This window comes from Ruditapes philippinarum, unplaced genomic scaffold (assembly GCF_026571515.1).
Source record: "Ruditapes philippinarum isolate M1 unplaced genomic scaffold, ASM2657151v2 ctg4606_1_1_1_1, whole genome shotgun sequence".
In the NCBI taxonomy this organism is placed as follows: Eukaryota; Metazoa; Mollusca; class Bivalvia; order Venerida; family Veneridae; genus Ruditapes; species Ruditapes philippinarum.
The window spans coordinates 84,124-94,822 of record NW_026856384.1 but is presented as its reverse complement, the minus strand read 5'-3'; positions in this window follow the sequence as shown (position 1 = coordinate 94,822).

The following is a 10,699-nucleotide window of genomic DNA, read 5'->3' as shown; positions in this document are numbered from 1 at the left end:
CATATATACATAAAATTATATAATAATGAGATCAATTTGACTAACACATATCATTTGACTAAACTTTAAACTTTGGACATGATTTGTCTTGTACAGAAGTTATCTAAATTTGTTATATGTTAATACATTCATAAAGTTGAGGAAATCATGACTTACATTGAACATTACAATGAACTTACATACATTGAACGCCGCCTTTCCCTGTTGATCTTGTTTATCATATTACAGGAGGATGGGTAATTTAAATTTTGAAATAATAATTTTGCAGAATAATGCAAGTTTTAATAAAGTTGAATGGTCCTTGCTATTCATTTAAGATTCTAATTTATAAATATTAGGATAATTTGAGAATTTTGAATCAATAAACTTTTTATGAAGAGAATTAAAAAAGTGACATTCAAATAAGAAGTGAAATTCATCCCCAAGAGATTGTTTTGGACATTTGGACATAAATGACATATTATTTGATTTCTTTCAATATGTAAATGTCTACCTTTCTCTTTAGGTAATAGGTGGTTTTCTTACTTGTTTGGCGCCAACTGTCGAAGTTTGATTTTTTAGCGTTTTCACCTCCATTCGGAGTCACAAATACATATAAAGCTACCAAAATGCTAAGTTTCGGGTGAAAACCCCAAAATACTTCTCAGTCCCTACACACAAACAAGGAAAAATTACAATGACAGAGAAATATCAGAAGTTTTCAGTACCTTCAAAAGTTATAAAAATATTTGACCGGGGCCATCATTAGGATATGTCCCCTGCCCCCTTATAGATAATAGCCAAGGATGTTCCGTTTGGTTCTGTATACTACCTCCTCGTATGAGATAGAAAGATTAAATGTAAAGAAGCTTTACAGCTAGCTTCAGGGAAAATTGGCGGTTCAGTTAAGGTGCCTGTTTGTAATTGAAATTATGTCCGGAGGGGGTTAAATATATGGTTCTTGAATTAATAGGGTAAAGATTTGATTTTTGAATTAAAGTAGTTAAAGAGATGAACTTATGATTCTTCTTGAATTAAAGTAGTTAAATATAAAGACATGGTTAAAATTTTAAATGGGGTAAATATATGGTTCTTGAATCAAAGATAAAGATATGCTTCTTATATGAATGGGGTAAAGTATGGTTCTTGAATGCAAGATGAATTTATGGTTCTTTAATTAATGGGGTACAGGTATTGTTCCTGAATTAAAATGGTTAGATATAAGGTTTATTAAGTAATGGGGTGCAGAAATGGTTCTTGAACTAGGGTTAAAGATGCAATTATGGTTCTTTGATTAATGGGGTACAGATATTGTTCCTGAATTAAAATGGTTAGATATAAGGTTTATTAAGTTATGGGGTGCAGAAATGGTTCTTGAACTAGGGTTTAAGATGAAATTATGGTTCTTTAAGTAATGGGTTAAAGGTGTGGTTCTTGAATTAGAAATGTTAAAGATAAGGTTCTTTAATAAATGAGGTACGGGTATGGTCCTGAATTAAAGAAGTGAAAGATAAATGTATGTTTTTTTAATTAATGGGGTACTGCAATGCTTCAAGAATTAGAATGATTAAAGATATGGTTCTTTAAAAAAAAGGGTAGAGGTAGAGTGATTGTATCAGAGGGGTTAAAAATGTAATACTTGAATTAATGGGGTACAGGAATGGTTCCTGAACGAGACGTGTTAAGGCTATTGTTCTTTAATAAATTGGGTACATAAATGGTTCCTGAACTATAGGGATTACAGGTATGGATCTTTAATTAATGGGATAAAGGTAGGGTTCTTGAGTTAGAGGGTTTACAGTACAAATGATGTTTAGATCAGGAAGTTTTAAAAAGTTATATATTATGACACTGCTACAATGAATCATAAAAATGGAGGAAAGATTTGATATAATTAATAGATATGTAAATGAATACCTGTGAGAACATTTTCCTGCTTTCAAATCCTGTATTCATATTTTTGATAATGATATTTAATATAGAAATTTTGCACTGCTGAAATGCATAATTTACAGTTAAAAAGAAAAAGAAAAAAGAAAATAAATCTATTTGGTCTAACACGGCTTGTACTTAAGTTTTCATTTTGATTTCAGAACAAAGTAGTTTTAAGAAAAATAAAACTTTTATTTCATTTTTTGAAAACACAAGGAATCATAGAAATCTGAAAACAAAGTGATCCCCCGGAAGCATTAATCTCAACAAAATAACATGAAAATTACAGTCTCGGTTTGATTGAGTCTGTACATGAGGGATTATGAATACGTGCAACATCCCACACGCCCCCGAGCACCGGCTTGAGCGGTACTCAATTCTTAACACTTTATAGTGCTGGCATCATTGATCCCGAAGGACCAGAAAAAGAAAACAACACTTAAGTGAAGTATGGGGCAAGTATAGCTGTCTTTAAAAATACTCAAATACATTTGTTCAAACCAAAGCTTATTTTTTGTGTGTTTTGTTACAGTTTCTTAAAAAAACTTAATTGCCATATAACTGAACCAAAGTTTAAATGATAAATTATTTAAATAAGAACAAAATGCCACTTTAATTTGATATTTCCAGTGCCGGCATCAAAAAGTGTTTAATCTGAGGAGGAGGGAAGGAGGTCTTTTTCGAAGACAAAATCAAATCAAATAGGTGAAGTTCTGAATGTAACTTTTGAATGATATGTTCAGTTTTGGTATAATATTGTTGTCAGGAGAATGTGCCTCAATGGCTGCCTATATTGCGGAAGAAAATAAAATATCTAGAAAAAGTGAGATCGGCATTACACCAGATGTAATCATTCATTTGAGGACCAGGGCTTTGTCATGAGTGGAAGCAGGTATATTGATATTTTTGTTTTTCTTCAGCATAACTAAAATAATTTTTATGACGAAAATCAGCAAGGAATTGTACCATTATTTATTAAGGTGACAACAGACACTTTCCGTGGTAATCACATAAATGTCATTTAAACCAACTTATTTTAGTAATAATTGTTATTTATTTAATCTTTGTGCTTTAAATGTCGTTGATCATCATAAAAAATAACATATTTGAAAAAAATGTCTTTGTAAATGATTGATTTTTAATAAAAATCCTAAAATTTTAAATCGTCATATCAAAGTCATTTTTTATTTTTTTGTCATCAAACTTTTGGAAAATAAACATACTTATAATATCTGGGGAACCGTGTCTCAAATTTTGTCTATCTTTTCTCAAAAAAATATTACGTAACGTCAAACATTTTATGCGACTTTTTTCACCATACATATTACGTAATTAAAGATAATTAAGTCGCTGATTGAGCAAACAAAAATCCCTGACACGGTTCCCTCCGTAAATGAATTCCCTTTCATGTGCTTTAAACCGCATGTTAATTGCTTGATTATTAAAAAAGTTATGCCGATTCAAAGTTAGTCCGATCCGCATCAAACGAAGTGTCATAAATTGGCTGTTCTCTCTCGGACCCCTACGTTTCACGCTAAATAATTACATAATACACAAATATCGCACCAGAGAGGGTCACAAGTTGCGGTAACATACACTAACAACATTTTATGACCCAGTGACATCTGACCAATTAAAAAGTTGCTGATTAATATCAGTTTATAACAGAAATTTCTTCACATCTTAACGTGATTTACCGTTAGTCTGGTATCGGTTGCACATGTCACGAGACTTTCGGTAAAATTTGAGGCACTCGGTGGGGGGAAATGGGACGTATTTGTGCACCGCTAGCGGGGTATTTAATTGTTTCACATTTGAAGTTTATTATTATTATCATCAGCATTATTATTATATTATACCAGTGTCACTCTATCTGTGTACTCGTGTATGAAATTCCGTTAAAATATAAATTAAAATAACAAAAAACTGAGCTTCTTACAGTATTTTAAAGTCCATGGTAGATGTACAAATAAGAACGGGATTTTATATATTTTTTCCTCCAAATTGATATAAATGCTTCACATATTTTAATAGAAATAAAAGGTATCACTCGATCATTATGATCTGACCTTCTTGACTTCTATTATCATGAAAATCATCTATGCACGGCATAGAGATCCAGTTTCTACTGGGATATACAATAAATTCCAAACTTTCTCCCAGGTTTATTAGTACTGTGTTCGATTTACTAGCGAACAATTTATTCAAAGCATTCACTGATAATTTATTTTATTATCTTTTTTTATTGATTCATAGAGAAATAATCATCCTTAGACAACCTAAAATGGTTTAGAAATTTGTCAGGGAGACCTTACCACAAGTCATATAGGCGTTCACATAAAAAATGTTGTCTGTTTTTGTTGTTGTTTTACTTGACATTGTTAGAAAACGAGGTTGAATGTAAAGCAAGCCCTGGAATCCGGGGTGTACTGCGCATGCTCAATGGCGGACATGAAAATTTTGAATTCTGAGAAAAATTTTAGAAAAATAATAAAATAGTGTGTCTGGATGATAAATGGATTGTTATTTGTTGTTGGAATTGATTCGTTTCATGCTGAGGTACTTTTGAATGTTACATTTTCTCTTAACTTATGACAAGAAAACGAAAAAAGGACAACATATCGCCGGCTACCGATAACAAAGAGCCTAAACGAAAAATGGCGACCAACACAAACTTTCCAAATAATTCAACCCAGCCAAATGTAAGTCAAGTTGGTCAAGTTGGTCAATCATTTATGTTGCCTCCCATCCCTCCTATGTATTCATCACCAACGTATTACATGAACCCACAGACTTCTCCGATTCTTCAACAACCCCCACCACCTACTCCGACGATGAATGTTGACATGTTACAATGTATAATACAGCGTTTAGATAGCATGGACTCTAAATTAGGTCAACTTTCTTCAATACAAGCAAGCGTGAATAAGATAACGGACCGCTTGAACAATATGGAGCAAAAGATTACCGATATGGAACACAGTCAGAGTTTTATGAGTGACCAGTACGATAAAAGTTATGTCTAGCTCTAATGTAAACAAACAAAACATATCAAGTCTTAGAACCGGCGTTGATGTACTTACGGCTGAAAATAGAAAGCTGAAATCCGACAGTGAAACCGTCGCTGAATCTATTTTGGACCTTAAATGTCGCTCGATGCGGACAATTTACTCTTTTTTGGAATCCCTGAGGGATTTTCGTCTGATCCTGTTTTCTCTGACACCGATAGTCCGAGTGATGAAGACCCAAACCCTAGTTCAAGCCTATCAAATGAAAAATGTGCTGAAAAGGTGTTTGTTTTCTGTGAAAAGGTTTTGAAAATAGATAACCCAAAATCCCGTATTAATATAATCAGAGCGCACAGAATTGGCAAGATTACCAGTGGAAAAACAAGACCTATTGTTGCCAAGTTTAACAATGATTCAAAATTTTTGATTAAAGATGCGCTTAAAGGTGCTAAACTACAGATGACTCCGTACAATGTGACTGATCAGTACCCGCAAGAAATTAAGGATAGACGCAAAGAACTCATCCCCGTGATGTTAGAGGCTAGAAAGGCAGGTAAAAAAGCCGTTTTGGTTAGAGATAAATTATACATCAATAACGTCATATATACAGGTGACAGTTCTCAATAGGAAAGCAGAGAAAAGTATGACACGTTAAGCATTGTTTCTTGGAACATAGAAGGTTTAAATACATGTATAAGTGACGATGACTTTTTGAATTTTGTTTTTGATTATGATGTAATCTTTTTAAGTGAAACATGGCAAAAAACTATCGAAAACTTTTCATTAAATGGATATTCATCAATTTCTGTTCCAAGACATGAGAGTATAGGTTCAAGAAGAGGACACGGTGGTGTTTGTCTTTTTTATAAAAATAGTTTAAGTAACGGAATTTCTTTAATTGAAAGTGATAACTCTGGTTTTATATGGATCAAGTTATGTAAAGATGTTTTTGCGTTTGATAATGATCTATACATATGTTTTGTGTATATACCACCTAGTAATTCTGTGTATTTTTTGTCTCATGAAATAGGATTTTTTGAATTATTAGAAAGTAAAATTAGGAAATTCCAAGCATTGGGTAAAGTGTCAGTCATTGGTGATTTAAACTCTAGGTGCGGAGAGCGTATTGATTTTTTGCAAAATTCTTGTGATTTTGAAAAATATATAACAGTATTAGAAAATAATGAATTTGACAGTATGGCATATAACCTCCCTGTTAGATTTTCTATGGACAAGACTGTAAATTACTCGGGCAATAAGTTATTAGATATATGTTTATGTAGTGACTTAAAAATCGTTAACGGCCGTATTGGTGATGATGCGGGTGTAGGCAGTTATACGTTTATGTCAAACGTTGGGTAATAGCCTAATTGATTATGTTTTAATGTCATGTGACTTTTTTCATTACATTGAAGATTTTATTGTTCATGACATGAATCCATGTTCTCACCATGCACCTATACAGATAAATTTGTGTATAAAAAATCATTGTGAAAGTCCTTAGGTAAGGACACCTTTGTTGACAAAATCGTGTGGAGTAATGCAAAATGTTTAGAGTATAAAAATTTAATTGACCTAGAAAAAAATAATCTAGAAAGTATTGTTGATAATATTATTTTTTTCAAATACAGACATAAATTCTGGAGTAGATCAATTTGCAGATATCCTTTACAAATGTGCATATAGCGTTTTCGGTAGGTCAGTAAATGTGTCAAATTCTAATCGTAAAACGCAAATTTAAAAGCCCGTGGTTTACGCAAGAATGCGAGACGGCTAGACGTGAATTTCGTTCAGCCACGAAGTTATACAAAAGCAATAGATCTACTAATAACAGTAACATTCTTCTTGAAAAAAGAACGCATTTACCGTTACACCAAACGTAAGGCTAAAACGAAATTTAAGGCAAATCAAAAAAATAATTTGCATAAATTAGCTTCCACACAACCACAGCAGTTTTGGAAAGAAGTAAATAATTTAAAAGCTAAAAAGTCAAAAAACAATAATATAAGTTCGGAGGAATTTTTTAATCATTTTAAAGACATTTTTTCGGATGATTTAGATTTTTCGAATGATGATGTTGAGAATATTTTGACCAATAATAGCAACGTAACTAATGTAGAGCTGCTCGATAAATCATTTACTATAGAAGAGGTTCTTAAAGCAATGTCGACATTAAAGCGGGGAAAAAGCGGGGGTATTGATTGTTTAATTCCTGAAATGTTTATTGACAGTAAAGATTTGTTAGCCCCATTATTATGTAAACTTTTAATCATATGTATGTAAATGTATATATCCAGTTAGTTGGACAAAGGGCGTGATTGTCCCTGTTCCAAAAAAAAGGTGACCAAAACGATGTTAACAATTATAGAGGTATTACTCTCACTAGTATTTTCTCAAAAATATTTTCAGTTTTGCTAGATACAAGGCTTCGCTCATGGGCAGAATCAAATGAATTATTATCTGATTTTCAATATGGTTTTAGAAAAAAACAAAAGCACAATTGATTGCATTTTTGTTCTAACTTCGATTATAGATAGAGTTATCTCCCTCGAAAAAAGAAAGTTATACTGTGCTTTTGTTGATTTTAAGAAAGCTTTCGATGTTGTATATAGAAATGGTTATGGTTAAAGTTGATTAGAATCAGGTGCTTCGACAAAATTTGTTAAAATGTTGCAAAAAATGTATGAAAATGTGAAAAGTTGTGTACGTGTTAATGTATGTGTTCTGAAAGTTTTGATAGTGTAAAAGGTGTTAAACAAGGCGAGCCTTTATCGCCTTTATTATTTCTGTTTTTCATAAATGATATGTATCAATGTATTCTTGATGACACAATAGATTCGTTTTGTTTAGAGGAACTGAAAGTTTTCTTATTACTTTTTGCGGACGACACTGTGTTAATGTCATATTCTTCTGAAGGACTTCAACGATTGTTAAATAATTTACTTGTGTATTGTAACAAATGGGGTATAAACAGTTAACATTGATAAAACAGTTGCTATGGTTTTTAAAAAGGGAAATTATCCAGAACATTTTGAAGTATTTTTATAACAATTGTAAGCTCAATATTGTACGTACTTTTACATATTTAGGTGTAACGTTATCTTCTAACGGATGTTTTTATCAAGCTCAGAAATCATTATCACAACAAGCACAAAGAGCATTGTATTCTCTTAATTCATTATTCGATGTTGTATCTTTTAATATTTCTGAAAAGATTAAACTCTTTGATTCGATGGTTTGCTCTATTTTGAATTATGGTTGTGAAGTGTGGGTTTTCATAAGGCACCAGATATTGAAAAGGTTCACATGAAATTTTTTAAAACAAACTTTACAAGTACGAACACAAACATCAAATGTTACATTATATGGTGAATTTGGAAGACTTCCACTATATTTTATGCGTAAGATAAGAATGATAAATATTGGTTTAAGATAATGTCAAACACACAGATTCTCTTATGTATAAAAGTATTTATGAAGCATGATTTTAATGGTTAATCCAGTAAATAAATGGTCTAAAAATGTTAAGAACATTCTAGATGAAACAGGTTTTTCCTACCTATGGAATAATTTCATTTGTAACAAATTTACAGATTCAATGTGTTATTAGATCAATCTATGATCAGTATATTCAACAGTTTTATTCTGAACTTCGTAACTCACCAAAAACTAGAAACATATTGTTTAATAAAAACAGATTTTTGTACAGAGAAATATTTTTCAAGTATCACTAATACAAATCACAGAATTGCATTATCTAGGCTAAGATGTTCCGCTCACAATCTACTTATTGAAGAGGGAAGGCATAGAAATATTGACAGAAGACTTAGAATATGTACAAAATGTAATATGAGTAGTATTGAAAACGAATATCATTTTTTACTAGTTTGCCCTTTTTATAGAGAAATAAGAAACGCATGTTTGCCGAAATATTATTGTCATTGGCCTAATTTGAACAAATTTAAAACTTTATTATCTAGTACTCAGAGTAGCATTTTAAACAAAACCTCAAGATATATATATTTAGCTAATGTTAAAAGAAATATGTAATGACCATACTGCATTTTTTCATCATTTTTTAAAATGAGTTTGTAATTATTGTTATAGCTTGTTAACAACTTCCTGCATTGTGTTGATATTGTAAAATAATACAAAAGAATTAAATAACTTAAAGACTAATGTCATTTATTGACTAATCAATTATTAAATGTATGTATTATCTACAAATGTATTGTATTATCTACAACTGTAACTTTATAATAACATACTTTTCTCAATTGTACATTATATCCGCCATACAGTTGTGTATTGGCGATGAACATTGTATATGTTTATGCCAAATAAATATTGAAATTGAAATTGTACAAAAGTCCATAAACTCAATGTAATATCTATCAGATTAACGGGACAGACAAATTATTTTCACACATTATGGATATTTTAGCAACTATATTTTTAATCAACCCCGTGGTCGTGCGATTTGTCGCTATGCTTAATTATTTATGTTTCATACATTATGTTACGTACATTGGCCGACAATTTCTTATTTTATAAAAAAGGCTAAATAAAAGGTAGACGATATTCATAAAAGATGTACGGTATTTGTACGATAAATGAATTACGAGTAGTATGGACCAGTATGGACCGGTATTCACGCATATATGGAACTACCGATTTCCCTCATTGATGCCTCAACAGGGGGCGGAGCGTTATCGATAATTGACAGGTTACGCGATAGCAGATAAAAATAGTACAGGTACCGTTTTAAAACGTTTAAAAACACATTTTTTGGACTAACTGCTTCCAAAATTAAATCACGAATGTGTTCAGAAAAGGTTGATAAATATACTAAGCAAAAAATCTCATTTTAGGTATTTTCAGTGATAATTGACTCCGTTGTCACCTTAAGGTCACTTTAACTGCAATATAATCGGAACATATTTGTAGGAAAACATTTCTTTTATTTTTCTCCGTAATCCATGAAATGAAACATAAATGAGCCGCAATATTTGAGCCGCGTCATGACAAAACCAACATAATGCGTTTGCGACCAGCACGGATCCGGACAAGCCTGCGCATCCGCATAGTCTGTTCGCTATCAGTTTTGCTTCTTGATATAGGGTTGGTAAGCGAACAGCATGGATCCTGATCAGACTGCTCGGATGCGCAGGCTGGTCTGGATCCATGCTGGTCGCAAACGCACTATGTTGGTTTTGTCATGACGCGGCTCATATTTGTCTGAGATCGCTAAAGTATTCTATTCTTGAAATATCTTTTATAATAATCTTTAAAAAATGATTTAATATATGTTATAAATGATACACAAGAGGAACAAACAATTGCAAATGATGACTGAATACCTTTTATTTTATCCTTAGTTTAAAATTTTAACAAGGTCTTTATTAGATACAAAATGTGAAAGAAAAGTCACTGATGTACATAAAAAAAGCTTTGTATTTTTTCACATCATTTTTTTCTCTCTAAGATCATGATATAAAATCTGTATTTTATTGTTCTCAGCAACAAAATATATGGATGGAAATACATTCATCATAAATTACAATGTTCATGTAGTTGATTTTCTTTATATCCATGAAGAGTTATGAAGACTCTATGTACATGTATAATGGACGATTTATACATGGTTAGTCAAACATGCATGCCAGGGAAGGTCCCACGATAATGTAAGAACTTTTGGCCCAACACTTTTGGTACACTTAAATATGTTTATAAAATTGTGAAATTGTATATTGTGTGTATATTTATACGAAACTAAACAT